Below are 6236 nucleotides of genomic sequence, written 5' to 3'. Positions count from 1 at the left end.
CACTTTCTCATAATTTGTTAGCTCTCTTCTTAAGGCTTGCAGGGTGGTGACTATCTATGCAAACCTAGAATACAACTAAGATATTGACTAACAAAGTTTCATGCAAAAATGTTTGTAGTTATGAAGTAAGATATTGAACATGGATTTCTTAACTTAACTTGTGCCTTCATAAGTAATACATAATCTATCCCAGATTTCTTTACCAGTTGCACATGTTCAAATATGGATATAATCTTTAGATTTTAGTGCATAGAAAAAATAATTTAAACATTTTGCATTAAGTTTTGCTAGATCCCTATCATCAAAAATCCATTCAAAAAAAGGAAGTATAGTTTTTATGCAATTTATTTCACATGTTGGTGCAAAATAAACTTCTTTTACAAGTATCCACATGCAATAATCTATAGAATGCAAAAATGTGGACATGCATGTTTCAAGAAATCAAATGATATATTATAAAATAAGGGTGGTCAAGTAATGGAATACCCTTCCACAATATTTCTATTTCCAATGTTATCCATGGAACAAAATTCAAAAGTTTTCTAAAATATGATTTTATGAATCTCTCTCTGATACCACTTGAAAGTTCATTAGGGTTGTTAAGCCCTCATGAACTAGCCCGAGGCTAACAAAGAGGGGGGGGGTGGGGTGAATCGGTGGTTTTAAAAATTCTTAAACAAAATGTAGAATCTTTTTGAAATTTTTTTGAATATTTTAAAACAAACACAACCAACCTTTTATGCAAAAGCAATTAACAAAATAAATCAAAGACTTTAACCATACTATCAACCACAAAAAATTAAAGTGATGAAATTAAAATAAGAGAATGTAATAAGAAAGAATACACCAAATTTTACAGTGGTTTGGTCAACCTGACGTATATCCACTCCTCAAAGGCACCCTTTGAGTATTTCACTAAAATTGTAGTATCTCTCCTTTTGCTCCCACAGCAAGGTAGAGAAGCCCTTACAAAATCCTTTTCGCCGACCCTAGTGAGGTAGAGAACCCATACGCCTTTTAATTCCTCCTAAAGCAAGTAGAAAACTCCAACTCCTTTTGGTTCATCCTGAAGCAGGCAGAGAACCTTAATATAGTGTTGATGAAGACCTCCCTAGAGCTACCAAGGAGCTAAGGATGATGATTGGAGAGAACGACTTGAATTCTTTCTTAGCACAACCTTTGTGAATGCCTTATAAACTCCCCCTCATAAGATTCTCTCTCTATCTCTCAAGCTCTCCTTCTCCTTCTCTAAGCTCTCTCAGGTCAGGATAATAGCAAAAGTTATGACTATCAGTAATTAAGAGAGCTTAAATAGAAGACCTAAAAAATTCCCTAATTTTCAACTTGCCATCAAAGATTGTCTAGGACAATCGACCGATCATCCGGTACAATTAGTTTAAATCAGCCTTTCTAGTAGGACAATCTGGGTTTGCTATAAGATTAGAACACAATGTTTGTTCTGATCATCTAGGATGATTTAGACACCGTCCCATATGATTAGTTCAAAATTATAAATTATCATCTAGTAGATAGTTTGGGACATCTAGGAGATAAATCAGGATGATATATAAATGTAACTGATGGTCCAAAATGATTCTTGGATCATACCATATGTTTAGTTCAAAATTAATTATTATCATCCAGTAGATAGTCCAAGAGATTCAGAAGAGAATTAAGATTTTCATTCAAATCATCCAGGATGATTCTACAATCATCTAGGATGATATGACTGATCAATATAATATTAATTTCTTTCCTTAATCACCTGATCAATTTAGGCATGATTGAAATGAATCATTTAGGACAATCATGATCATCCTGTAAGATTAGTATAATTTTGAGAGATTAAAATTTTGCCTAAATGAGTTTGGAAGATGACTTTTGTGATTTGAAAGCATCTTCCAGGATGATAGGATTATCTATTTGCTTAAGCATGTTTATATGACCTAGATTCCCTAAATTGGGTTTCAATTTTTGACTGATTGTCTAAGATGATATAAAATTGTCCTATATGATATAATCAAAAATAGAAAATTCTAACTCACTAAACTTCTTCCCCTGAGTGTGAGTGTGCAAGATTACTTAGCTTCAGGATCCATCAAAGTACATTTGACTAAAGAAGAGGTCAAAAAATACATTCAAATAGAAATTATAAACTAACACAATCCTAGTCTACTTCATCTTTAGCTGATTGATGTTCCAAGCAAACTTGTGGACCTGAAAGGTTAGTGAGTTACACACATAAAATAGATATGCATTAATGGCAGTAGTCAAGGAATAATAATGTTTGTTATCATCAAAATCATAGTAATTGGGTCCAAATCTGAAATAATTTTATGCACGTCTACCTACCCATAATTCAGTTTTTTGTGCTATTATCAGGGATTGAACCCACGTCAACCACATGATAAGAAGGAATACTCACCAATATGCTACAATGAAAGGATAGTAGAAGAGAAAGACATCCTCTTTGATAGGAGGAGAAATATTTCAAATAAAGCCAAAGAGAAATATGCCTAATTATTTGAAAGTATGTTGTTAATCCCTAAGAGAGGTTTTCAAAATCTTGGTTGGTCGGTGACGTAAATTATTGTGAAACATGGTTGGGAAAAATTGGGCGAGGAGCTAACTGCACTTGTAGTGAATATAAGGAGGGAATTTTTTTTCCTAATGCTAATATAGCCTAATAGAACCAATGTATTATGAGAGGGGAGTAGGTATCATTTGATTCCCTTAGTATTAACCATGTTTATTACCTTATGAATATGGAGTTGATAAGTATACTTCGTTTAGTTTAGTGCCCATTGACCCTAACGAGTTGTTGAAAGTTTTGTTTGATCATAGGAGTGCATATATTTTAAAATAAGGGGATAGAATGCTTATTAATTTTCTTGTATCTTATGTAACCCAATTGTTTAGGCTTGGCCCTAATTTTTTTTCCTCACTTCTTTCCAAGAAAAATATTATTAAGGTGGATACGTATAGAGCCTAATTTAATTATTATATTTGAATTGGATACTCCATTAAAGTGGGAAATCTTATTTATTCTTCCATTTTGTACACTATTAGGGGTATTATGTCTATCATATTAGGTCATCCCTCTCTAATATATTCCCTTTGTGTTGCTGCTAGTGTCAGAGATGATTCTGGTGAGGAGCAACTTACTCCCATTTCTACTCTAGCAAAGAAAAAAATTAGTAGGATTTAGGAGGAAAGGAGATGTGGATGAGGAAGGCGAACTTTATGATCCAAAGTATCCAATTAACATATAATAGTAGGTTGAGTGTAACAACCTAGAAATTATTTGGACAACATGAGACAAAATGGAGTGTGTTGCTAATTGTTTTGAAGGGAGTAGGGGAAAGTAGGCCTATTTTTCATATATGAAAGAGTATTATTACCACTAAACCTATAAGTTTAATGAATTATTAGTGGGAATGTTTAGGAGGATCCCATTTATTGAGAATCCAAATCATCTTGATTTTCTAACTACCACTATTTATGATACTTTTGTTTGGCACCCTTCTACGAGTGATGATGATAAGGAGGTAGAGGAAAAGGATATATACTATGATTGATAATGTTTTTCTCTTTATTATTCTTTGTTACATTGGTTGTTCTAGAGAGAGAGAGAGAGATTGTTGGTTACTTCTTATTACTATTATTGAAAAATTTAATTTTTCTTTATTTTATATTTTCTTTGCTTAGGTAAATCCTTGGTGGTACTTCTAGAAGGCTATTATAGGTATGTGATAAGTGTAAATAATTTTTTATTTTATGTGTTATAATTCTGGTGAAAATGTGTTGTTTAGATTTGTTGTGCAAAATACAAAAAAAAAGAAATAAATTCTAAATATCATCCAGCATCACAATGTTAGACACTCTAACATTATATTGCCATCAAAGGCACTGCCGCAGAACCACAATACAAACGTGGCAGTGCTAACTTCTCAATTGGATACAATCGTGGTTATAAAAGAGCCAGCTTTGCAATGCCCAGCTCACTATCTTCAAGCGCCGCAGCACCACAATATATCACACCTTAGCACCCAAATTTCCATTATGTTGTCGTAGCATTTAGATGTCTACAGCACCTTGGAATGATAGTTGTAACTACCCAATGATATGACCTATTAGTGAAATTACTTGATTATTTACTAAGTGATCCACATCAACAAGCACTACAGTAGAGACAAAATAATAATGCAACAGTGTTAGTTTGATTTTTGGGCACATAGGTGCCAACCATTCAAGCATCATTATACCAGTTACCTACATTGTGTTTTCCTATAAATAGTTGATGTTTATATTTATAGGGTAGTTCAATCACTTTCTTAATTTTAGTTTAGGGTAGTTCAATCACTTTCATTATTTCAGAGTTCTTCTCTATGTCTCTCTTAGGGTGATAATGACAGGAATTTAGTAAAGTGTTTAATAAAATAGTTTTAATCCCTGTTTGTTGTAGTAACACTATACATTAAGGAAGGAGTGTAGAGGAAATTTATTGAACTATCCTGGTGGTATCATTTTCTTTTATATTCTTTCTTCTATGATTTCAATGGAAATGAGATTGCTTATCTTATCTTTTATATATGGTTAATTCCATAGTTTTGGATTGATGTTATAGATAACATATTAAGTACTAATAAAAAATTTTATACTCTAAAGTTAAAAGATATTTTTAATATTATCCCGCTATTTATTTTGTGGACATTATGGCCATACATATAGTTAAAATGTATAGCCTTAGTAGAGGAATATAAGAATAATCAGGATCATTGGAATAGTGTGTTTGCATATTGACATAGGATGTAAATTAAACTAGGTTCTTAAGAAGATGATATAATTGTAGGAGGTATATGGATATTCTTATCCCCCCGATAAGCTCGATAGATATTTACAGTTGCAAATGGTCTGAATTACATCATAATTAATAATTTCATTAGGAAAGATTTATAATTTACATTCATCAACCTAAAACATTTTATTTAGATATTGTATCTATTATTTTACTATTTTTATTCATTGATTGAATCTGCATAACAAATATTTTTGTTGAAGTTGGATAATTCTACAATTAGAGTAAACATTTGTAGTTAATTACTTGAAAGCATGTTTCCTCGAGGGTTTTACACTCTACTTTATCACTTTATTACTTGATTCGATGTATATAATTGCTTATATTAAGTAGGATTGCTTGATTTATATCAAAGAAATCCAAAGAATTATATTCTTAAGTATATATTATTATAATTACGAATTATACTCCACCACAACCCCTTTACCATCGAGTTTTTCTATGCATTATGGGAAAGTATTTCTCTTTTTTTTTTAATGTTTTAACTATATAGTTGAATTAATTGCATAATTAGACTTATTTAAATTTTTTATATTATGTGTTGTTTATGATTGCATATTCATTTTTTGCATTATTTATTTTTTATCTTTTTTTGCATTCTAGTTATTAATGAAAATTAATGTTATAATCTAAATATTAGTGCATTAAATTATCTCTATAAAATATTAAATGCCACAACACTCTTAATTTGAGTATCACAGTGCTTGGTCATTTTAGTAAAAAAGTTGCACCTAATAAAAAGTTGAAAGTACATTATATTGTTATTACTATAATTATTAAAGATAGGTGAGCGCTACAACATAATTCTCAAGCATTGTGGCATAATTAGTAATCATAATTGTGTAGCAATCAAAGATCCCTAATCCGTGTTTTTTATGATGAAAAATAATATTGAGTGAATTATTACTTTCTTTCTTGAATATTTAAGATATTATTTTTAACTATGAGCATGAATATTTTAGATAATATACACACTGCTCCAAACTACTGAAGACTCTAAAAGTTTGTTAGGGATGTTAAGCCCTATAGAACAGGCCCAAGCTAACCAAGAGGGGGGGTGAATTGGTGTTTTTTAAAAAAAAATTCACAAACAAGTAAAATCACATAAACCAAAATCACACCACAAGAAAAATAATTGCAGAAATTAAAGTGCGGAAGCAAGAAACAAGAACACAGAAATTTATAGTGGTTCGGTCAACTCGACCTACGTCCACTCCCCAGAGGCGCCCTGCGAGTATTGCACTACCATCGTGACTCTCTTTTAGCCCCCACAGCTAGGCGGAGAAGCCTTTACAAAGAACCTCTTTTTGCCACCCCGGCAAGGCAGAGAACCTATCTCCTTTTGCTTCCTCTTGAAGCTGGCAGAGAACCACTACCA

The sequence above is a fragment of the Dendrobium catenatum genome, unplaced genomic scaffold (assembly GCF_001605985.2).
Source record: "Dendrobium catenatum unplaced genomic scaffold, ASM160598v2 original_scaffold_86453, whole genome shotgun sequence".
Lineage (NCBI taxonomy): Eukaryota > Viridiplantae > Streptophyta > Magnoliopsida > Asparagales > Orchidaceae > Dendrobium > Dendrobium catenatum.
This window is presented reverse-complemented; position numbering follows the sequence as displayed.